This window comes from Calypte anna, chromosome 1, assembly GCF_003957555.1.
Source record: "Calypte anna isolate BGI_N300 chromosome 1, bCalAnn1_v1.p, whole genome shotgun sequence".
NCBI classification, from domain to species: Eukaryota; Metazoa; Chordata; class Aves; order Apodiformes; family Trochilidae; genus Calypte; species Calypte anna.
In genome coordinates, this window is record NC_044244.1 from 39759354 (window position 1) to 39785140 (window position 25787).

Genomic DNA, 25787 nt, shown 5'->3' on the forward strand with positions numbered 1-25787 from the left:
GGTGTGTATTTTAGTATGCTAATAGCTCATTAATAGATCAACAGCATGTTAATACAGTGGCTCTAATTACTGAATGTTTTTTCTACCCAGCTCTCAAGGCTGTAAGTTGTGGGGAGTACTCTTTCCCATCACTCTCTTGCAGGTATCTTGCAGGTGTCTTGCAAGCTTCTCTCAAGGCCAGGCTGTTGACTACTTGGGACATCTTTTTCTCTATTTGGAATCTACTTTCGTCTGTTTTTTATTGTTTCACTTTAACATGAGCCCTATTTTTATTCTGCATGTCTCTTCTATTCTTTTTCATGTGATTTTTCCATAAATAGTTTTTCTTAAAGTTTTACTTAATTCAGTTAGTAAATGACATCAAGCTGATTTAGATCCCACTAGTGACACCATGTGCTTTTAAAAGTCTTTTTAATATAGAAATGCAAAAAAAAACCCCTCTTGTAGCCTTTTGTTGCATTGTCTATCCCATAGTCCTTTTGAAAAATCTACTCTTGCTTAAAAAATAAACCCCCTGAACTATCCCTATTACCTGTGTTTAATATTTCATAAATACTTGCTCTCCTGCAGGCTCCTAATAAAGTTATTCTTTCCCAGTTTGGCTGCATTCTAGTTTGCTCCTTCATAGTTGCAGTTAACAGTCAGAGTTAAATATTTTAAAGAGAACTTCTAAAATAACTGCTCTCTGCTTCTGTTAGAACAAATGATGTGCAAAGCTGTTAGTAACGCTGTGACCCTATTGTCCATCACACAAGAAGATTTATAGATTTTTTAAATCGGTTTTCTTTGACTTTTCTCTGTAAGCCATGCCAGTTTCTCCCTGATTTTTGTGTGTTTTGGCTTGTTTAGCCCCCAAACATGAAAGCTAATTCCTACTGCACCCAAGTTCTGAGTTCCTGCTTAGGGAGCTTTCCCCTCCTGCAATTTTTAAGGTCTGCCTTGGTTCTAGTCTTTCCTGCTTGCTTTCCACTCGATCCCTTTGGGATGCGGTTGTCTTGCTGTTGTCTTCAGCTATTGTCTGACCCCTGTGGTTTCCAGGAGCTGTTAAGAGCAGCTCTGTTTATACCCCTCCCAGCATCCTTTTACTCTGCACACAAGTTAGCTCTGTAAGTACGCCAATGATAACATTAATCAAGCAGGATTTGCATAAACATGCAGAAAGATTTCCGCCTATGAATTCTGTATCAGACGGCCAACTCTCGCCCCTCCCAAAGAATACACACCGCTTTTTATTGTCCTTCCTAGTAGCTGCCTTGGGACTCAAAACCGTGAGTATCCGTAGGGGAGGTCAGTGCTATTTAGCAGGTATTTCGCGTTCTTTGTGTTCAAGAATGCTCAGGCGATAAAGTGGGCAGTGAATCAAAGTTGTATGCCTGCAGACACCAGCGGGCAGGCATGGCTGCAAGAAAGACGAAAGCAAAGAGCCTGAGGCATTCAGAGAGTTCTGTAGTTTTAACTAGACTTCATCTGTCCTCTCTTTGCTTGGGTCACATTTTGAGCGGTACCTGTCAGACAGAGGAGCCCCCTTCTTGTTTGGGTTTCAAAGTCAGAAGTGACTAGAAAGAGGATGCTGCAAAATACAGTTAAAAGGGGTTTAGTTAAAAGAAAGTTTTAGAAGGTATTTTCTTGCGGTCTTTATGATGGGTACAGCAGAATAGGATGCTCTTACTTTAATGTCATCCCATAATACAAAAATAGAGATTCAACATGCTGAAATACTACAGTCAGTTGATGCTGAACACTTAGAACTAAGATGTTCAGATAAGGTGCAGTTGGTCAGTGGACGTCACTCACAGTGGGAGGCAGTCACTTAGCTGATGCAGTTGAAAAAAGTTTTAAAAGTGAACATGTAATTTCATAGATTCCTGAAAAAAAAAGTGAAAGTATATCACCTGAGAACTAAAAGGTACAGTCCCTCCACAAATACAGTGTGGAATAACTGAACAACTTGTACAACAGGAACAAGTTGGGGAAACCTATGGATTTGTAGCAGACCACAAGCATTGTTTTACAGTGTTCTAAGAGGAATTAACGTTTGGAAGTTTACTAATGACTAGAGTCAACTAATTATATATAAGCCTTGAGCTGAAATGTTGTGTGCAGATTTGGACACAAAGCCTTCAGATGGGTACAAAATAGCCACCTGCAATCATAACTGCAAAGTCAAAATAATTCTGTATTTGATAAAGAAAAGTGAAGGTTTGGGGTGTAAAGTATAATTTGTCCTCCAATATGTAACAGATTGTTGGAAAAATAATAGAACCTTTATGTCAATTGAAGGGATGACTAAGTAGTAACAGACTTTCTAGCAAGGGAAAGTAGAAGTTGACATAAATTCTGTAAGAACAATTAAATGTTGTTACAGTCTACCAAGGAAAAATCACAGTATATTTGTCATTAGCACTTTTAATTACAGAATAATGACAAATGTCTTTCAGATACACTTTGTATGATTTCTGGAGGTCTTATCCAGCATTATCCTTCTATTGTATTTAAGGTACACTTTGAGTGATTTGAAGGTACTGTGAGGATACACAGGCACACCTCCAGACCCATCTGGTTGCAAAGCAGAACAATGCGTGTGACAACGTAATAGCTGTCAGAAGCAAAATGCTTATGCAGATCTTAAAATTGACAAACTTATGCCAAAATATATCTACTTCTGTTTCAGAAAGAATATAGAAATGCATGGGAACATAAAGCATTTTCACACAAAACAACAAATTTCTAGGGACAACCCCCATGTGATTTATGCAAACAGTAGCTTTATTGCTGTGTTGTCTTCTTACTTGCTTCTGTGTTCCTGTTAATTTCCTTCCAGTACCCTGTGTTCTCTGAGATGGAGACCTACACTCCTCATTTATGTGTGCAGTCTCACAGTGACACTCCCAGTGCTTCTCAGGCAATATGCATTACAGTTTTGTTTATAAAGTTTGTGGGATAGACAATGTTTTTCTTAGTTTTGTACAGCACACTGGAATTCAAGCAGAGGTATTCATGTCTGTGTAATAAACAGAGGTGAGAGCATTCACTACAGGAATATAGTTCCACCATGCATACTCCTTAGAGCAGCCTTTTAACATCTTTAATATGCCATTTTCTCACAAATTAAGCTGCTGGTTGAAGTTAACCTTTACTGAACTTGTCTGAAAGATTGGGGCTGAAGTAAATTGGGAAAAGAGGAGCTGATATTTAGGCATAATTGTGCAAATGTGTATTTTTCTTTTCATGTAAATCTGTCGGTTTGAGATAGCTGCCTGGCCCAAAACAAGGTATTTTGTATCTCTTTTAAACATTGATTTATGAAGAAATTTTACCTTATTTATATGCTCACCTTGTAGTACAGTATGATAAACAATTACACAAAATACCAAGCTCTTTGTTTTTAAATAACTTTTAGTGTAAATTGAGTTATATCTGCTTTATGTGACTTTGCATGGTATATAATGAAAGTTATATACCATTTTCTTCCTGGACTGCTTTTTGCATCAGGTCTTGAAATACTGCAACCTGATGTATAATGCATTTTTCATTGGATGCCATAGCACTAAATTTAGCTGTTGAATCTGCAGTGCTAACAGATTTGAGCAGTCTTAAATTCAGCAGGCCTGTTCAAAGGTGTGGGTGTTAAGAGGCTCAGGATTTTGCTTTGAAAGACCCTGAACTGAAGTGAGCTTTGAATTTGTAGTCCACAGTCCCCTATGTCCAGATGAATGTCTGCTAAAGTTATTTCTGTAGTTACACCTCACTGTAAACCAACTATGTATGTGTATAGAGTTTACTCAAGCTTTTAAGTAAAAATGAAAAGCTTAAGTACTTAAGCCTCTTTCTAAAAACAAGCAAAACAAAACAAAAAACCCAACCCAAAACCCAAAACAAAACCCTGATATTGTCAGTGTCCTTGTTAGGGTCTAACACTAAATTTGTTTATATGCTTCTGGGAGGTAAAGACTAAAACTAAATAAGCTTATCGGGTTTGATTACAGCCAGTGTAGTCTTACAACTCTATGATAATCTAGTTAAAACTTAGTGTAAGTAGATGGGATTCCAGAAATAATATGCTTTTCAGAAAAGAGATAAGTGTGTCAGAGACCTTGCAGTCCTTTATGTCACAAATTAAGCCTCTTGACTTTCATGGGAAGGGCGACCTATGTATCAGTTTGTAGAAATGGTCCAAGACTCCCTCTGGTATAATAAAGGATAAGAGTATCATCCCGATGGGATGCAGGCCAGAGATCACCCCCGTAGTTTTGAAAGGACTGATTATTTTCCATCATGATAAACCGAAGTAGAATACATGAAAATACTTTCTGCTGGCCTAGGGAGCTGAATTTTCACATCAGTATCAGGCAACAATGATGTATGTGGTCCTTAAATCCACCGAGTTCTCTTGTAGTAAGAACATCCTGTTCTTAACACAGCTTCAAAACCTTTCCCTTTCATTATTGAAAGTGAAATAGAAGATTATACTCTACAGCCAGCATAGTCTCTCTGGACAACCCAGCACTGCCAGATAGAGACTGCAACTGATTGCTCTCTGTCAAGTAGGAGCTGGCAGCAGTCTCCCAGTGAGCAGAAAGGAAGAGAAGGGATGTTTGAGGGGTGCCTGCACTCCACCCAGCTTTGGCTGCTAGCTGGCCCACTGTATCCCTCTGCCAGCTGGCACAAGTGAAAGCAGCCCCATGACTCACATGGGCATTGCAGGCTCAGGGAACCATAACCTCCCCTTAGCAGATTTTGGCACAGAAGAAATTCTGGCCCATAAAGCATTTGAACTAAGTAATCAAAAATCACGAGTAGGCAGATACAGTCTTAGTGATTTAGAAGAACTTCCCTAGAGAGTTTTTTTGGGGGAAACCTTCAGACTGGCTCCAATTAAAACACCAACTCCAAACATGTGCTTGAGAAATACGGATTAATTCCAAAGCTTTCAGTTGAGCACTTTGTTCAGCCAGGTTAAACGAAACCCCTGGTTTGTAGCTACACCATAGCTGTATGAAGTTCCATTCTCAAAAATGCTAAATAGTGTCTTGTTCCAGCAGCAAAAATAATCATCAGGAATAACTGTATGAGACAAGCAGAAAGTCACCCGGAGACGGGGGTTTGCATTCAGCTCTGTCTTCAGCATGAGTGCTGAAAATAAAGATTGTAATTTTGTCTCAGTAGGGGGCAGAGAACATGTTAAGAGGAACTGAAGGAGGAATCCAGCATTGCTCTGGCAAGACACATTCGATTTAAATTGAAAAGGTCATTGCCCACATGATTGCATCACCCACCATGCCAGGTCTGTTGAAAGTATGAAGCTTTGACAGGTCATCTGTTTTTACTGAGGGTGAGGCATTTGAGGTGCAGTTCACTGCAAAAAAAGCCCATGAAGTCAAATGCAGATACCTTGATGAAAAGTAGTAAATAGGAAAAGAAAAAATATCCTTTTTTTGGTTTTGATGCTTTTTTTTGTTAAAGTAGATCAGCATTTTCTCCACTGTCTACAAATTTTATTACTACAGAAGTGTAGCTTTTTTAATTGCTTCATCTGTCAACTTTTATTAATTGTAGCTAAAGAACTCATAATGCTTGAAGAAAACATTTTTTCATTAAGGACTATTCCAGAGACACTTAGTTGGATTCTAGGCATATTCTTATTCTTTTGTTTATGCTTTTCTGGCTAGATATTGTTGCACGGAAGGTTTCTGAGGAACTACTAGAAGTATTTTAATTGGAAATATGCCTGTTATGTTGTATAAGGATCTACACTATGTCAAAAGACTTGATTAGAAAATACTCAGTCCTGTGTGATTTTATAGGCTTTAGCACCTACATTTCTGTTGACAGGTAACAAACTCAGGGTTGATTTAGGGTTAGAGTATCATTACAGGTTTTCTTGTAGTCATTGTTTCTGTTTTGCAGTGTTTACCTGATCAACTGTCAAACCCCTGAGTACCTCAAAATTACTGTCTATAAAAAGGCTTTGTTTTCTTGGTTGTTCTTCCTAGTTCAGAAATTATAAAAGAAGGAATTAAAGCAGTATCTCCCAGCAGGGAATTGGATTTACTAAAATGTCACCACCAATCTCTTAATTAGCCTCTCAGAATACTATGCTGTCTGTTGGCCCTTGGTGAGAAAGACTATGAGTGGAAATGAACTGGAGTTTACTCCTGAATAACAAAAATCACAATTACAAAGTCAGGGGTCATATGAGATCTTTTACAAAAGCTTCATTTCAAAATATTGACAGACTTAAGACATTTGAAAGGTGATAAAAAGAATGAAAATTAAATGTAATTGTTAGAAAAGGATTGATGTTTACTTAAAAAAAAAACAAACTGTACTTTCACATGAGTGTACAAACCTTTCCATTAGTATAGCTAAGAAATAAGAAAATGTCTTATAGTGGTTTGTAAGATATGTTGACTCCAGTTGTTAATCTTGTTTTCCCATTAATTTATGTAAAGTTAGATCTGAAACCTCTTTCCTGTGTTTCTAAATTTTTTTTTTATTTTTGCAGTTCTGCTAAAACTAAGCTCTCTTAGGCACAGCTGTTTTCCCCAGTGAGGAAGATGCTTGAGAATATATGGGAACTCACCCTTTTTACAATACTCTTGGAGGAAATGAGCACAACTGTCATTCCTGTTGTCTTCTAAGAGGATTGTCTCTGCTGTACACTGTTTCTAATGTCTCATCTAATGTGCTCATCCAGTGCTACCAAGTACCAAAGCTGGCAGTCTAGGCTAGTTAGCACATTTGTGTAGGTTTCTAAGGGATGATGCATAAGGCATGTTCATCACTGTGCATCAAAGAGCTCTGGAAAACATAACACCCATTTCCCTAAGGAGGGTCAGTGCAGTAAAGAAGTTATGTGAATTATTAATAGTTCCCTAAAATATTCTAAAAATTAAAATTTCATATTAACTGGACATTTTTGTTTGTTTGTTTTTGGCAAAGGAAGACAAAAAATGAAAACAATGGAGGACCAGTTGACATGTTTTGTCCAAAACAAAATTAAATGTTGCCATTCCTTTTCTTTTTTGTGTGTGTTTTAATAATTTTTTTTTAAATTTGGGTAAAGGAAAGGGAAAGAGAAGGGAAAGAAAAGGGAAAGGAAGGAAAAAGGAAACAAGGAAGGAAAGGAAAAAGGAAAGCATTTCTCTGCACTCTTCATTATTCTGAATGAGGGGGGGGTGAATTTCAATAAAATATTCCTAAACTGATATGCAATAATTTAATTCTATGTAATGGATTTTCCCAAAGAAGACACAGCTGACCAGTTCAAAGTTGAAATACAAAGTCAGAAGTGTACAGTTTGGTTTCTGCTACCTCACTTAGAAAAATATGAAGAGATTTCTTAAATGCCATTTTCAAGATTCTTCTGGGCGTTATTAGAACTCTACTTTATCATCACTGTAGTAGTAATTACTTCAAAGTGAGGTCATTAGCCCTAATTAATATTTGCAAACACACCAGTATTAAGGTGAATCATGTTATGAGAGAGTAGAATATTTTGTCATAGTAACATATCTCAGCAATCCAAAAGTGCTTACAACTCTCTTCTGCTCAGTCCTAGCTGCAAAATAGGTCAAGACAGCCAATTTTTCTCATTCTCTGACTGTAATGTGAATTCTGCCCTACCAGACTTCAAACAAAAGATTAGTTTGTACCAAGTTTGCAGATCTTTGTATCTCTGACTTAATTTTTAAAATACTAATTACTTCAGCTATTTTTCATATGTAAGCTTTTTACAAACAGATGTCGTAGTTTTGGCTGCATCTCCATAAACATTTAAGAAGCCATCAGGTTTATTAACGTTTTCTATATTTATAGAAAACTGTTTCTTTAGGGATATCAAGTTATGCTATTATCTATCAATGATAGTTTTTAGAAATACAGTGCCTAATTCTACCCACAGGGAGTCTGTGGGCATATTACAAGAGCCTAGCTGTAGAGAAGCACTAGTTTTGCATTTCAGTGTCCAGATGGCCAGAATGTTTGCGTGGGATTTTTTTAATAGTTGTTGTTGCTTTCCATCATCTCTGTTGGAAGTGTAAGAGTTGTTCTTCTAAGCCTATAGTAATTGTTAGAAAAATGAAATTCCATCTGCTATTGACTGATGAAAGCTGGGGGGAAAAATCAACAGAAAGCCCCGTTTGCTAGGCAGCATTTGTTGCCATTTCTGAGCCAAAAAACTCAAGCCCCTGTGTATGAAGAGCTTTGTGTTGCTGGTGATTTTACCTGGTGGACAACAAGGCAGGTGCACATTGTTTTATTAATCTTTACCTACTTGTATGAGTTTTATTGTGTCCTAGTTCCTAACTGCAACACTTCTAAACATTTTTGTGAAGTGACAGCAAACTTACTATTAAACAGACTTTGTATATTCATTTAGGAAAAGACATGCTAAATCAAGAGTTGGTTTCTCAAAACATAAAAATGTCTTAGCTGTCATGGGCCAAACTTCCAGAAGCCTCAACGACTACAAGTAGTTCAGTAGAAGCTGTTGAATTGTTGGTATTTTTCATTAAATATTGCCTTTCTTCCAGGATGCTACTTGGGTAGACTCACAAAACTGTGGAGAGGGAATATTAATGGTTCCATTTGTCAGACCATTTGCCCATAAATATCTTCCACAATGACATTTTTATAGTAATAATCTAGCTAGTCCTTTTCCTAGCCCTGCTTTTCATAGCCATCCCTTTCCTAACTTCCTTTGGCTACAAGTCTATAAGGCTGACCTCCTGAAACTGCATTAAAATTGTTGCCAGTGCATGGCTTTTTGAGCATTCCATAGAGTTAACAAATCTTCCTGATCTTCAACTGCTTAATGATACCACTATTATATGGTGTATTTGTATTTGGGTACTATTTTAAATCACTGAAGACCTCTGCAGAGGGGTGGCTTAGGGATGTTTAGCACCTGGGCACCTGAAGGGACTCAGTTATCAGTTTCACATGTCCGCTAAGTCTGTTTGGCAGAGCATGTACTGTTCTTCTCCTCTGCTTCCTGGAACTCTAAGCCTTTAATAGTCACCAAGTAGTCTGACAGTCTCTTCTCTTCCATTCTTCCATCTTCTGCACCATTGTTCCTTAACTACCAACTCTTCATTCCCTAGCAAGAGTCCTGGTGAATCCAAGCTCACACAGGGCCAGCTGTAATACTTGTGTCCCCTGCACAGGCTGGTGTTAGTGAAGAGGAAAGAAGATGTGTGAAGCTGGAAGAAGAAGGAAGATGTATGATCTTGAACTGCAAGCATACTTCACCCCAGCAGGTTTTCTCAAAACCAGTTTACACTGTAGGGCACAAATTAATATTGCCCTATTGGAGAGGAACAGGCATAATATGTTACATTTCCCTGGTCTTCTGATCTAGTCCACATAGAATAAATGGAGTCCACTCTGGTTGTATGAAGTTACTCTGTCTTCTGCTTTGCTCAGCAAGATGAGGGTCACTTTGCTCTATCCCATGCCATAGGGGTTTCACTTGGTTATAAACATAATTGGGCTCTACAGAGGGACCTGGACAGACTGGAGAGTTGGGCTGATTCCAATGGGATGAGGTTCAACACGGCCAAGTGCCGGATCCTGCACTTTGGCCACAACAACCCCATGGGGAGCTCCAGGCTGGGGACAGAGTGGTTGGAGAGCAGCCAGACAGAAAGGGACCTGGGAGTCTGGATCGACAGGAAGCTGAACATGAGCCAGCAGTGTGCCCAGGTGGCCAAGAAGGCCAATGGCATCCTGGCCTGTATCAGGAACAGCGTGGCCAGCAGGTCCAAGGAAGTGATTCTCCCTGTACTCAGCGCTGGTGAGGCCACACCTCGAGTACTGTGTCCAGTTCTGGGCCCCTCAGTTCAGGAAGGATATTGAGGTCCTGGAGCAAGTCCAAAGGAGGGCAACTAAGCTGGTGAAGGGACTCCAGCACAGATCCTATGAGAAGAGGCTGAGGGAGCTGGGGCTGTTCAGCCTGGAGAAGAGGAGGCTCAGGGGAGACCTCATCACTCTCTACAACTCCCTGAAAGGAGGGTGTAGCCAGGCAGGGGTTGGTCTCTTTTGCCAGACGACTTTTAACAAGACAAGAGGGCACGGTCTCAAGTTGTGCCAGGGGAGGTTTAGGTTGGACATTAGAAAGAATTTCTTTACGGAGAGGGTGATGAGACATTGGAATGGGCTGCCCAGGGAAGTAGTGGATTCTCCATCCCTGGAGATATTTAAAAAGAGACTGGATGTGGCACTCAGTGCCATGGTCTGGTAACCACAATGGCGGTTCAAGGGTTGGACTTGATGATCTCTTGGGTCTCTTCCAACCCAGCCAGTTCTATGAGTCTATGATAACTCATGTGCAATTGGAATTGGAATCCACATTGGAATGTGGATCTGTGGAAATGACTGTTGCTGCTCGCTGAGGTTGCTTGAGCCATAGGAAACCATTTTCTTTGTGGCTGGAATTTCTTATTTATTGCTATAAATATGATTAATGATCTGAAGAATTAACAATCTGGGCCTTTCCCTGTGCTGTAGGTACATTAGCTCTTGTCAACTATAAGTTCTCATTGACCTTGTAATTTAGTCAGTGGAGGCCAGAGACTCTGATTACCCTAAACCAAACATCTTATCAGTGATCATCGCAGTAGCCCTCTGGATTCCAGTAAGGAATTTCCATTTGATTGTAACGCAACCTTATAGAGAAGATGCGTGTATTCACCTGTACACCTAGATTTATGTGTTTTCATGTCAAAACTGAACGCTGCCTCTAGTCACTCTGTTACAGCCTTTCATAACAGATTTCAAGATAAGTGTCTGGAATTTGACAAAATGGAAACCATCATTCTTCACCTAATGGCTGAAAGCAATTTATGGTCTGTTTGCTGTAGAATCTTTTCCTTGAGAGACCAGACTTGCTCAGTCAGTTTAAAAAGCAGACACTTGTTCTGGATCCCTTTGTTCCTCTATAAAATTTATATATCTGCAAACACTTTCAGCATTCACAAATTTTTGGTTTTGCATTGCTTGATGTGGATCTCTCCCTTAAGGTTATGGAACAGCCCACAGGAAGGAGAAATAAAAGCTAGAAAGTGATGCCTACCACATGCAGTGGTAGTTACAGTTTTTGGGTTCTAGAAGATTTGTAGCCTGCAGTGTTTCTGGGGACTTCTAACAAACTGCTTACAAGTCTGCCTTCAACTTCAGAGTGTTATTGTGCTATTGAGCACAACTGCAAAAAACCATGTAGCTTTTAAGTCATAATAAAACTCAAGGGATATTTTATCTTATCATTGTAGTGATTAGAAAATGCTGTTTAGTTCAGGGGAACTGAATAAAGACTAGAAAGACAAATTTAAACCGGAAGTTAGTTATATTGATAATTGTTTCTGGTATATCTCTTAACTTTTATTTTTATTATTATTTTTAAATTTTTCTTCCAGAAATCAAGGTACTGTAATGGCATTTTCCCCTAGGAAATTATATTTATACCTTTAATAGACTATAAAAGAAACTGGAGCAAAGTAAAATATAGAGAAAATGAAATGAAGGTGTATCTAAGAAATTAATTTAGGGTTTTCAGTTGCTGTTAAGAAAGACTTCTTCCAAAGCTGAGAAAGCAAGAATAAATAGCTTAAAATATGTTAACAAGCCTTGTTAAACAGAGCTATTAAGCCTTTTACAAATTAATGTTTACTTTCTTCTTTAACTTTGCTGTGCAGAAGCCATGATAAATATTTAGTAAGTTCTTTGTAGATATCTCAGTGCTTTAAAACTAAACTGCTGCATGACAGTCAATGTTTTCTCTGTTGTCCAAAAAGTACACATTTTTCCCACAGTAGCCTACTTATCCTATCAATAGGATCAGCCCCCAGAGCCAGAATAAATCCAATCCTCTTAAGACTCAGTTATTGCAGTGGTAGTAAGTAAAAGTAGGAGGGGGGATGGGTGGATGAGGGGGTGAGTCACTGAAAGAAATTGATGAAAGATTTGGGAGTTTAAGGAGGCGAGAGTTAACAGGTCCTCTTGGGTACCTTAAGGTTCTCACTAACCATTTGGTTATATATGATCTTTGCATTGAGATGTAGTCCACTTTTGGTTTGTCCATGGGTGAATTATTCAGGTTTCTGGACAATTTGCACTGCAGACGTGCAACATTCCTGCTGAAGTTATATATTTTCATATTTTCATTGTGCTGTGCCTACCACCTAAGGTACATTGGTGTAATGTGATCTGTGTTTTGCTCTACCCTATGAGAAGTGCTGTTGAATTCCCAGTTTCAGTGAAGAGTTAAGAAACATGGACCTAGAAGGAAGAGGAAGAGAAGTGGTTTGCTGAGAGGGACATTTTTAGCATGTTTTTTCTTGTTTACTTTTTTAAAATTATTATTACAGTAATTAGTATTATTCAGTACTTCATGCATTTAGGCCCAGTGGTAGTTGATTTAATTTAGATCCATGAGTGCCCAGAGGCACCTGCAAATCATAAAGCATGATCTGTAGATGCAAAAATGCAAAACACAATATTAGTGGTCACTTTTAAAAATCTGGTCTTTGGTTAAGATTTTCCAGTTTTCAAATGGATTTAAAGATGCTATATGCTTCACACAGAAGGTTCGCTGATAAATTCTTTAGAGAGACTTGGGACTGACAGTAGCTGCAACTTCTCTGTAAAAATCCAAAACTAGTAGGAAGATGCAGAGGGCAGGCTGCCCAGTTCAACGCAATCCACAAGAGAAAGACTTCACAAGCAGTGCTCCATGCTAAGTGCTGCCCTCTATTTTAGGAGCAATGCCTCAGCTTCTGAAATCAGTGCATTCTTCTCATCTCAGGTCTTCAGCTGCCAGCAGCAACACTCTGTACCTGCTAGCTTTTTGTAAGAGTAAACTCACTACTCAAAAGTTTTGCTTAAGGGGGTGAAAAAAAACCCAAGGAGTTGTAAGGAGAAATTTGTTCTTATTTTTAGGGTAGGATTTGCATAGTGTTCAGTAAGAAAGGCCTGAGTCTCCCATTGAATGAGGAAAAACCAAAGTGTTCCATGGCAATCATCTGCCTTGTGTGCTGAGTGAATTGGGTTCCTGTTGGAAATTGATATAAAAATGCTGCCAAGTATAAGGGAAAGTACAAAACATTACTTACCAGAAGCACAGGATACCCATAGTGCATAGGAACAGTCCTATGAGGCATGACAGCAGTTTTCTGCAAAGCAGTGGGCTTGAAGGTGGTACAGAGGACACTGGGGGGCACGTGATTTTGTGGCTAGTGTCTGCTATTTTATAGATAATGCAGTACACCATGTAGACAGACTGTCCTCTCAGGTGAAAAAAACCCCTCTAGCTGTCAAGAAACATGTGATAAAATATTTATATGTGCTGTTTATTTGCAATAATACTGTACCTGCTGCCCAGGAGGAACAGTCTTCAGTTCTGTTTTGTAGTTAAATTATTTACATTCATCTTATTTTTGAGGCTGAATAATATTTCATATTGTATACTTTCATGTTTCTTTTTTGCAGGGCTTATTGTTCCATGTTTACATAGAGAATAATGTTTATTCTGGATTCTGTAGCTAAGGCTGTTCTGTTATGATAAAATAGACATTTATTTATACCTAGAAATAATCGTGTGTCTATGATGAAGGCAGTCTAAGATTTATAGGGTCCTTAAATACTCATTTTCTTGCTTTTAAGTACTTGGCTTTTCTAAATGAATTGATAGATAACTCTGTTGTTCACACAGATATAAAGGGAGGGATCTGGACCAGTGCCTTGCACTTCGATATAGTTTTTTATCTGCATTTCACCTGACTGCAAAGATATCTGCACATTTTAAAAATTGTGTGTTTGTGCCATTAACGTTTTCTGTTCTGCATAAATATAGAAATTTCAGCAAATAGAAATGTACCATACCATATACAACTTCCCCAGGTTTGTTTTTTATTTATAATGCCATTCTAGGTTTGTCCTTTTTTACCAAATCTCTCAGTTGCTAAAGGGGAGGAATAACATTTCTCTTTTCTGGTCTTGATATTGTTGTCCCAAAAGGGGTCTGTTACCCTGTGTGCAAAAATCCAAGGCACACACAGTTGAGATGTTTCTTTATTTCAGTTCTGTGCAGAAAGGGATGCTAGGCAGTAAATCCACAAACCTAGCACACCTTCACTGTGACATGGAGCTTCTTTTATGCATCAAGAAATAAAAAATTGCCATATCTTTAAGTATGCCTATAGTGTCTGTTTATGTGACGCTTAAGTGATTGTTCTCTTCATTTAGAGTGGTAGCTCTTCTACTTTTAACTAGGCATGCTTAAGAGGTCAGGGCTTGTCTGAGTAGGGGGTCCTCCCAGCCTAAGAGAGGGTATTTTAGTATGGTAATGTGGCAAGTTCATGGTAAGTTTAATTAATCATTGGGTTTTGTTATCTGTTTTGCTTAGTGCTTAAGGCCAAAGACATTATTGGTTAGTATCTTTCATTCATCTATTCTTCACAGCAAGGTATGCTCAGGAAACACCTCTTTCTTTTTTGGACACCAATTTGTAAATTTTTTAAATTTTTTTTTAAGTGACTTTTATTTTTTCAGTTTATAATGGGAGTATTTTCTGATAATTTTTGAAGTACACAAAATATTGTAAAACATCTTGATCCATTTGGGAACTAGTTCATCTAGACATCATTATCAAGATACAATCCTGTTTTGTAGTATGATATACTGTGATATCAATGGATAGAAGATCAGACCCAATATATTAATAAAGGAAGAGGAATTATAATATGCCTTTTGCCTTAGAAAGATATTAAAGTTTTAGAATGCTTTCCAGTTGTCATGGTACTGAAGGTATGTGCTGGCTGTATGGGGTAAATTTCTATGTATGTATGTTTAGGCTGCCCATATGATCCTATGTAATTGATCTCCTTCATGTTAAATAGTGGAAAAAAAAAATCACCTGTGTGACTGGAAGACAAGATTTTAGCATCAGGGACACTAATAGACCTGATTGTCCCTACACAGCCCCACCTGGGACCTCCTTTCTCTCCTGCTCACAACCCCACATCCCCATTTCAGCCCAGCCCATCAGTCCCAGTCTCAGCAATCCCACAGCACTGCCAAAGTCCTGTCATGTCCCCAGGGAGGTGCCCCGTGTCCAGGGCTGGGGCAGTCCCTGGTCCCCCACCAGCCATCCCTGCTCCCTGTGGGGAGCCCCTGCTGACCCCAGCCCCAAGGGAGCCACCAGCCAGCCTGGTGCCCTGGCACTTGGCACCTTTCAGGTCACAGGCATAGAGCATAAAGCACACATCTCAAGTGCCACGAAAGGGGATCGAGTTTAGAAGAAGAGGAAAGTAGAAGTTATTAATTGAAATGATGCAGGACATTTTCTGGCAGGATTTAGAAAGGTTATAACAAGGCAAGGAATGAATGATTCAATGAGAAAGCTCAACACAGAGCAAACCTTTGTAGCTGAAACTCAGTTCTCAGTAAGAGTAAAGTTGTAACTCTTGCCTTGAGAGGAAAATAAGCTAGGCAGCAGATCACAGGCTTATGGCACACACTGATGCCAGGATCCAGGGTGTGAGAGGGCAGCAGTGACCATAGTTAAGTGTCTTTCCTGCCTTCCTTGCACTGTGGTCCACACGAGCCCCACTGTTGCTTTTGAGGATGGAATTCAGGATCCTAGAGTTTGCCAGTGGCTGCTGAGGTGGAGGGGACCTAAAGTTACACAAAACATGAAGACTACAGAACGACTTTCAGTTCTGTTGTAAGGAAAATACAGATAGTGTTGCAAGGGAGATACAGAAAAAGTTGCAAAGGTTTATGTTTGGTTGTGGGTCTGTATTTATAACTGAATCCATTTTCAAAGCCAACTGATGTTTAATATTTAGCTGTGGTTCTTCAAAGCCTCTGGACTGCCTTTTTGTTTCCTCCTTTAGGGAAACTAGAAAGATTTTGAACTCCGTTATCAATATTTTTTGCACTTTCCTGTGCTCAGGACAAGTGTCCTTGAAAGGGCAGCAGTTTTGGATTTACTGGTTGTCGTGTAGACAAGGGTGTTTTCAAAATAAAGGCACACAATCCATTTGTAAATCTTCCTGAATATATGAAAGTCTAATCAGGCTGATTCAGACAGCCATACTATGGCATTTCTCATTTGAATTCTCTCTTCCCCCAGGCCTTGTCTACAAGAAATATGCATACATTGTATTGTAAGTAGAAAACATGAATGATAACAATACTCAGCCCTGGTAGAGTTCAGAATGTATTTTAGTTTTAAGTGCATCTGAGAATTTACTTTTTTCATATACTGGTTGTAGCTGCAAAGGCCCTCTATAATGCCTTTTTTTGTTGCTAACCAGACAGTCCTGCAGCAACACAATCTTCCACTTTTTCTTACTGTTAGGAGTTGACAGCATTTTCTGCTTTAAGCTACATATTTATTGATCTGTTAGATGAACAAGTGATCTTACATACCTACTCGTGTTTCTTTTTATGGGTAGGGTCCTGTTGAGTACAGATAGATGTACTGGTTGTGTGAGTGTGATTTGTGGGGCAGCTCTCCATTCTGATAAATCTGTTTTATTCAAATAATAATTTGCTGGTAATTATGTATAATGAACTGCTGACTGGTTTTGATTCTCAGTTTTACCTTTCATAGCAGTGATCACTTCTCAGAATGTTCTTCGTGGCTGTCTCTTACAGTACCTATTTGAAATGTCCTTCTTTTCAATAACAGGCATTTGAGGGAAAACTTTACTACATGGGCAAGCAGCAAGTTCAGTGTTTCTGAGAAGTAGAAGTAACCACGCTCAGGGTGAGGGGCAAAGTAGCAGCAAAGATCATTTCTGTGGTCATGGTTTGGTGGAAATGGGGAGGCCTGGAGTAGGTTGCTTGGGTTGTGGAGGAGAGAGGGTGAGAAAAGTGGTCCTAGTTGGGCTGTTAAAGTCTGTGGAAAGACAAATTTATTTCTTCCACTCTAGTTCAAGGGCTGAAACCTGCTCCTAGAGGGACTTGATGATGGCCATCATTTAACTTCTTCAGCCCATGACCTTTGATTGTAGATGGCCCTACTCTGCAAAGCAGCTTGCAGATACAGGTTCTTTTTTCCCCAAGTCCCTTCCCCTTAACTATCACCATGATTTAGAGACCCTGTTATCTCCTCACATCCTAGTGTAGGATTTGAATGTGAATGGACATTTATTTCTGCTCTGTCTGCCTCTACTTCCAACTTGATTGTGCTACAAGCTCTAATCTTGTCAAACACAGAGGAGGACCAAATGAATTAGCATGTGGCATCTTCTTCTCCTATGCCAGAAGCGGGAAAAGCCTCTGAAGGCAGACTGCCTTCCTCTTTCTTCTCCCCTGCTTTCCTCCTTCAGCCCATGCTAGTCACACAGGCAGCAGGTTACAGCTGCCCTAAATAGGCATTTACCTGGAAGGGATCTACTGAGAAGGATCTCTGGTATCTCACAGTTTGTGTTGGGTTTGCATGTTGAGGTTTTGGTAGAGAGGGACCTACAGGGGTGGCTTCTGTGAGAAGCTGCTAGAAGCTTCCCCCATGTCCGATAGAGCCAATGCCAGCTCCCAGACAGACCTGCTTCTGGCCAAGACTGAGCCCATCAGTAGAGGTGAAAGCACCTCTGCCATAACACATTTCAGAAAAACTGCTGGGCAGCAGTAGCTATAGAGAGGAGTGCGAGTATGTGAGAGAAACAACTCTGCAAACACCAAGATCAGTGAAGAAGGAGGGGGAGGAGGTGCCCCAGGAGCTGAAGCAGCAATTCCCCTGCAGCCCATGGTGAAGCAGGCTGTTCCGTGATGGAACCCATGCTCCTGGCAGGACCTGTGGACCCATGGAGAGAGGAGCCCACACTTGAGCAAGTTTGCTGGCAGGACTTGTGACCCGCCATGCTAAACCAGTCTGTTCTTGAAGGATTTCACCCTGTGGAGGGAACACGCACTGGAGCAGTTTGTGAAAAATTGCAGCTTATGGGAAGGACCCATGTTGGAGAAATTCATGTAGGACTGTCTCCTGTGGGAGGGACCCCACGATAAAGACGGGGAAGAGTGTGAGGGGGAAGGAGCAGCAGAGACAAGGTGTGCTAAGCTGATGGCAGCCCTGCTTCCCTGTCACACTGCAGTGCTGTGGGGGGGGGGGGAGGTAGAGAAATCAGGAGCAGAGTTGAGTTCTGGATGAAGAGGAAGGTTGGAGAAAGGTCTTTTAAGATTTCTTTTTTTCTCTTATTACCCTACTCTGATTTAATAGGCAATAAAATAAATTAATTTTCTTGAATCAAGTCTGTTTTGCCCATGATGGTATGGGGTGTGTGATCTCCCTGTCTTTATCTCAACCCAGGAGCTTTTCACTATATTTTCTCTCCTCTGCCCAGCTGAGAAGGGAAGTGATAGAGTGGCTGGGTGGGCACCTGGCATCCAGCCAGGGTTAACCCACCACTCACATCATCACTGCTATACCCTGTGATTGTTGTGTTTGTCACTGTGGGCCTTTTCCCCCTTTACTGAACACTGCTTTGTCCTAGATTCATTAGCATTGAGTAGTTTCTTAATTTGGCATACTATGTGATAGCCCAAGGAGCCAACAAACAGTAATAAAAAAATTAATAATTTAATTTATTGTTTTGTGAGAGACATCACTGTGGTTGGTGTACTTTGTACTAGCATAGCTGGGTGAGGTGCACTTTTTATATCTTTCAGACTGTGGTGTATTTCGGATTTTTTTTGTGTGTGCGTGTTTCATCATGCTGACTTTAAAAGTCAGTCTTGCTCTTGCTCTTCTCAAAAGTCCTCCTGTTTGCCCTCCTAAAGGATGGGGAGAGTCTTGACATCTCTAAAATATTTATGGGATGGGAAAGCATTGATGCTAAATTTAGTAAGATACATGTTTTGATTGTTATCTTGGCAAGTAAAAGTAATTCAAGTGCTTCTTTACTAACTTCTCTGCTTGTTTGTCTTTCTTAGCAAGGAGATACCATTGCAAATTCCCATTAGAGAGAGATGACAAAGTTTGACACACTATCATTATGTAAAAGAATACCAACTCGTATTATTGGCAATTACTGTATTCCTAAGAGTAATCTTTTCCTTAGCATCAGAGATGTTTAAACCAGATGCAGAATATGAGGGAGTTTATATCATGTACTCTCATAAAATGTGCTCTGTTGTCTTTCTTAAAACCATCATGGACTAGCTGGATCTTTTACAGCAGTGAGCTCATTTAACACCAGCCAGGAAGAAAGACTGATAGTATGTTTTTCCTTTGCTTGGCTTGCAGCCCCTGCATTTCTTATCTTAATAAAAGTGAGCTACACTGTGAATAGACTTAATATGAATTAAAGAGACTTAAGATAAGGTTGGCTGCAAAATCTGTCACCTATTTCTCCTTCCATCATCCATAGCCATGAGACCACTTTTGCTGCACAGTAGATATGATGTGATTCCATTGCCTCTTCCCAAAGAGGGAAGACATTTTTTTGGTATCTGGGCTAGTTGAAGATTCATTACAGTGTGTATAGTAAATGTGTCAGCAGTAAGACAAATATAAATGTGAATGCTCTTTGGAAAAAAAGTTTGTTTTTTTAAAATCACTTTGAAATATATGTTAAAATGAGGACTCTAAGAGGATCAGCCTTTAAGGGAGGCTACATTTAATTTATGAATTATTTGAAACTGCAGTATGCTTTTGTCAGAATCCAAAATTCCAAGAAAATGGTACATGGAACAATACTACAAGATTTTAATTTTAAGTCCTTGTGATTCAAGCATAGAAAAAGTGTCAGGAAACATTATGACTTGTTCTCATATTTTATTTTTTAAAATCTGAGATAATAAAGCCTTTAGTTCATATCTGGAAATACTTGAAAAAGTTATTTCAAGTATTTCTAGATGTGAAATGAGGGCTTTATTGCTCTTCAGGGAGGAAACAGACTGAACAGCAGTTAAGCTATTATTTTCACTAAACCAAATAATATGCATTAATAAAAAGCCTCTTCTTAGGTGCTTTGTCCATTATTAACATTACTACATCAGCCCTGTAATATGCTTATTTCTAAGGGACTCTTGATGCTGCTTTTTCCTCAAGAGAGAGTGGTAATCTCTATCTTAGTAGCACATGCATGTTGCAGACTAACCCACCAGTTTTGCCTGTCTGGAGAAGGCTGCATTTGGTGTGGTCATCTGCTTTTTGTGACACAAGAAGGAAGAAGTCTCCTACAGCTGAATGCACTGCAGGTGCCTGAGCGTGGTCAGTCATTCCCCTGTGAAGTCCATGGCAACTTTAATAAGCTTGCTGAAAATATTGTGTACAATGTACTTGGGATTGCATGTGCTTTCAGTTTTCTGTGTATTTGTGAAGGTTAAAGGAGATTTTAATGCTAACCAAAAGGATCATTACTGCTGGAGGGCTGTCTATACTGAACCATAGTTGAAATAGATACTGAATATTTTGAAGGCAGAACCTTTAGTTTTGTTTAATGTTGCTGTTTCCTCTGCAACAAGAAGGGCAGGACTTTGGGTGTTAAAGTTCAGACCTTGCTGATTCTCTTCCTCACCAAATTCAGCATCCTATGGATCAGAAAACCTGTGGAGTTTGTACTCAAGTGCTCAACACCTTCTTTAAACCAACATATTTAATCTTTATATCCCATGAGAAAGGGATTTTAACACAAGAAAAGAACTCTGTATCTGGCTTTCTTACCCTGAGGCCTTCGCCCTGTGGTACCAAGTCACAGAAGTTTTGCTTCTTCGGATCCTACTGTAGAATCAATGCACTTTATTCACTGTGGAATTTATTCAGAGATAATTTTAGTCTATCTTAATTTATTAGGTGTTCACATTCCTCTGGATCACTTTGCTCCTAGACTGGCAAACCCAGCTGTGTTAACATTGCTCATAGTCTGTCACAGGCTGGAGATTATTATGTGTATTACTCCACTGTCAGGACTTGATCTTATTTCAACAGTTATGATTTTTACCCTGAAATTATTTTCAGGTAGATCTTTCTCCAGGCCTGGCTTAGAGTCTGGCAGTCTCAAAACTACTGAAGTGCCAATAACCTCTGGAACTGATGAAATAATGTTGAGAGGAATAAACAAGTTAGAACAGGAGTGAATGGTAATCTTAGTAATCAGATCTACTATTTCCAGAAAATAATTTTTTAACATATTTAGTCATGGCTTGAAAGCAATGTCTTCTGAGGTAAGCAAAAAGATCTTTCAGTGATCCTCCACTCTGTTTATCAGGAAACTGCTTATTTGAAGACCATTAATAGTTTTAAGTCAGTTTTCTAGCCAGTCATTAATTGTCATTAATTACACGAACATACAAATATATCAAATATTCTGATTACCTTATATAACACAGTATCACAGTAACTGATATTTAAGAATTAACATTATGTCCTTTGCAGCCTATGCAAACTTCAAAGTTACTGGCTAATCTGCTTCTTACTCTGTTACATGTATCTTGAGTGCCAGAGAGAAAGAACTGCTCAGAGGTTCCATTATTTTTGATAAACACTCAGTCTTAAGGCAAGGTGTTTCTTCCACTGCTATTTATGACAGTTTTTTTCCCTCAAGGAAATAGCCCATAATAAGCTGCTGAAAAATGTTGTATTTTTGCAGCAAATGTGAAATTTTCAAAGTCGTTGGCAGTGTGCTGCATCAGTCCACAAGAAAGTTTGAAAGCCAAAGGGAGTTTTGGGTAGGCAATACGTTTCCTACCATGGAAATTTCACTCAACTAAATGCAAGAAAAAATTGCATAGTTGCTAGTTTCCCATGTGCTATACTGTACCACCACTGAACTACCTGAATGGAAGAAAAAAAAATAATTTTTTTTGTTTGTTTGTTTTTTTCTCGTAGAGTAACAGATCTTGTGTATTAAGGAAAATGGACTCAGTACTTGGATCTGGAGTTGAGAGAAAACAATGTGAACACAACCTTTCCATCCTCATCTTAGGGATCAAAACTGTAAGTAGACAGGCAAGGGTTTGTGTCTTCATCCACTGCTAATTATGTTGTGGCTATTTGGGCTAGCTTGTGGCTAACTTAAGGGACACGTTTCCAGTACACAAGATATTATATGGGATGCTGGTTATTTCATAATCTAAAGTGGTGGTGGTGGTGGTTGTTTTTCTACCTGGAAATATATAAGCAGGTGGTCATGTATAAACCTATACAGAACAAAGCCATAATTGCCCAGGTGGCCAAGAAGGCCAGTGGCATCCTGGCCTGTATCAGGAACAGCGTGGCCAGCAGGTCCAAGGAAATGATTCTGCCCCTGTACTCAGCACTGGTGAGGCCACACCTCGAGTACTGTGTCCAGTTCTGGGCCCCTCAGTTCAGGAAGGATATCGAGGTCCTGGAGCAGGTCCAAAGGAGGGCAACCAGGCTGGTGAAGGGACTCCAGCACAGATCCTATGAGGAGAGGCTGAGAGAGCTGGGGCTGTTCAGCCTGGAGAAGAGGAGGCTCAGGGGAGACCTCATCACTCTCTACAGCTCCCTGAAAGGAGGTTGGAGCCAGGTGGGGGTTGGTCTCTTTTCCGAGATGACTTTCAACAAGACAAGAGGGCACGGTCTCAAGTTGTGCCAAGGGAGGTTTAGGTTGGACATTAGAAAGAATTTCTTTATGGAGAGGGTGATCAGACATTGGAATGGGCTGCCCAGGGAAATAGTGGATTCTCCATCCCTGGAGATATTTAAAAAGAGACTGGATGTGGCACTCAGTGCCATGGTCTAGCAACCGCGACGGTGGTTCAAGTGTTGGACTTGATGATCTCTGAGGTCCCTTCCAACCCAGCCAATTCTATGATTCTATGATTCTATGATTCTATGATTCTATGATAATCATGACATGAAATTTATTAAGTACTACTCTCTTTATGTTTGTCTTGTCCTGAAAGGTTTTAAGACAAGATTTTGAATGCACAATTGCTGATTTTCTGGGTACTCCTATGACAGAAAGTATCTGCAGTGTAGCTCACAGCAAAGTCCTCTGTCTGAATAGTAAAGTGTATAGATTTATGGGTTACATTATTTTGTTGCTTACCAGAGGAATGTTATTTTCCCCTGCCTGAAAACTAAGCCCATTTATTTTAGAAAGCCCAGTTTCTCACATCATATCCTCAGTATAACCATGCTGTAACTGCCCTTATAAAATAGGAACTTCCCTCAAATACGATGGGAATTTCCCAAGTAAACTTTTAATTTCATTAGTTAAATGAACAAAAGCAAATATATTGGTGGAAGAAGAACAGTCTTTCTCTGCAGCTTTTCTCACAACTGCTGTGGGAAAAGATATAAAGAATGATTAAAGTATCTCATTACTGTAATTCAATTTTTTTCTATTACTAATACCTTTTCTATAATACTGTGTACTGATAATCATGTTACTTCATTAAAGAGAGATTAACTTATTTTTTTCAGAGAGTTGGTGAGATATTTAGAGCAAATCAATTTTGCACCGTGGGCACTTGGGTGGAAGAATTTGCTATAACAAGTACCTCCCTTGGCAGCTCCTGCACAATAACATACAGTAAGTGGGGTAATCTCTAAAACACAAAACCTTTAAGAAACCTTGCAGCAATACATGAAGGAGACCCTTGCCATCCTCGGAGTGGGATGGTGCAAAAGCATGCTATAAGCTCAGGATAAAATTGTAGCTGTAATGTGCTGCCCAGACATGTTTTTGTTGCCCTCAGCCGATACTTTCCTCCTGAAGGCCCCTGTGACACAGCAAAATGGTTTTTTTGAGTGCAGATCATCTGGGGTGCTTGCGTACAGTGGCATATCTGGGGCTATGTAATCAAACTTTCACACTGGAACTGGACTTACTCCAAACTTGTGCCCTCTAGGAGGTAAAAATTACATGATAGTTTTTACTTCTCTCCATACCAGAGGGTCAGGTGTACATGAATGTGCACCAGTAGAGTTTGACCCTCTTTTTGTCTCAGCAGGGAAGACGGACATGGATCCGGATGGTGTCTTTCCCAATACTACAGCTTCATCTTTTATGCTAGCACTATTTTATTGCATTTTTAAGGGGACAGTCAGAGGGATTACATAACAAGGGGACAGATGGTAAAACTTCCAGGAATAAAGTGACAAGGCATGTAATTAGGTGTTTCTGTGTTTAGGGTAAACCATCCATATGCAAACTGAAAATTAGAAGTAAGTGGAAATGGCTGCAAGAACTTTACCAGATCCTAGTGCAGGCAGGTGAGCTTTGATGTCCTAATGGCAGCAGGTGTTACTGAGTGGAGATCCTGCCCACAGTATTTAAAATGTAATTAATTTATTTTATGATGGAATGAAGGTGGGGGTGGTGGGAGGGGGAAGAAGAGAGGGGGTGAACAAGTTATTAATAACCTAAAGGCAAAAAAGTATTTAAGTTGTCTTGTTTCTTTTAGCATTCACCATTCTAGAATAAGGGGAACCATCATGAGATGATTACTTGCTGAAGTCTGTCCGACAGCCTGAATCCTCAGCCCCAAGGTGCCTTCCAGAGGACATCCAAGTTCTTCCATTCAGCCAGAAATTCTCATATGGCCCATAGAGTTTATACAGTCTCTCAACATGTGCACTGATGGCACATCTCGTTTTCATGACACTAAAACTGTGGGCATTATGTGGCTATCAGCCATGACTTGTTGCAGTGTTAAAACTCTAAATTCTTTGAAATCTTAGATACAGTTCTGACCATACAAAGTATAAGTTTGCAAAGCCTATTCAAAATGTACTTGCAGTGCTGTGAGACTCTATAGACATAGCCAGAAGAGATACATAATGTAGTATGTAGATTATTTGCCAAATAACAAGTGTTCAGTTGCAAAGTGAAGAACTGGAAGTGATCTTCTGCCAAAGATTATTTGGAAGCCAATGGTTCAATAAATGGTGCTCAGGTAAGCATTTGTATCTAGTCATTTATTCCCTTCAAACATTGACAAAAAGGAACGTTCTACTAATTACTCAATGTCATAGCCTCCAGGAGAGAAAACAAAGGGCTGAGTTCATCCCTGGTGTAACTGTAGTTAAATTTGCCATTTGCAGTTATTTAAAATGTCTTTTAGAGAGCAGCAAATTGGGTCTGGCATTGCATTTGTTCAAAGACTGTATGATTAAGCCTTTATTTCTATCTGTTCTCTAAAGCCTCCTGAAAAATTGGCATGGAGTGTCAGTAGAGTTAAATAATTACATTTATTTCTAAACACATTAGATCTATTTCTATAAACTTGCCCCAATTCATGTTTGTTTGGTTATAATTGGAGTCCAAATTGAGATCTAGAATGTAATTTCTGGGGCTCTGTTTCTTTCAGCGTGTAATTATACCAAAGTTATGCTGGGAAACAAGTTGCAGTTTTATCAGAACCTTTTGCCTGCATCTAAACATGTTTGCTAGAGCTTTAAAAAACTCTTTTGGCAGGTCATTTACCTTTAATCTGTCAGAATTTTGTTTGAAAATGCATTCTGGTGGTTTTGCTTGTTTTTTAACCAAAATTGTTTGACTAATTTTTTCTCGAATTCATGGCAAATCAAGGAGGTTGAACGCTGCTTGTTTCAGTGGCATCCTTGATTGTCCTCTCTGATGCGCATTAGGAATCCCAGGTCAATGTGGCATTATTTTTACTCTCTTATTGGACTACTGAAACTTTTATGGAAAAGTGTAGGAAAATGATATTTCAAGGGAACAAAATCCTGATTTCAGCATGTGTTCATAAAATACTTCTGATATTTTTCACAGCTTGGTGATAATGTACACCACTAGTACAATGACTCCTAGAATGTGAGAGAAAGAAAAAGAAATTCAAATTTTTCA

The 25787-nt window shown here is 39.4% G+C and overlaps 1 long non-coding RNA gene across 2 annotated transcripts in view; it reads left to right on the forward strand.

Annotated features, from left to right (window-relative positions):
* The window catches only part of LOC115598188, a 26086-nt gene extending 1309 nt beyond the window's left edge, over positions 1-24777 (forward strand). For both annotated transcript variants that reach the window (XR_003987454.1, XR_003987455.1), the window contains exons 2-4: positions 21836-21943; positions 23399-23507; positions 24382-24777. This is a non-coding gene — a long non-coding RNA (uncharacterized LOC115598188). The remainder of the gene's footprint in view (positions 1-21835; positions 21944-23398; positions 23508-24381) is intronic.
* The last annotated feature ends 1010 nt before the right edge of the window (positions 24778-25787 follow it).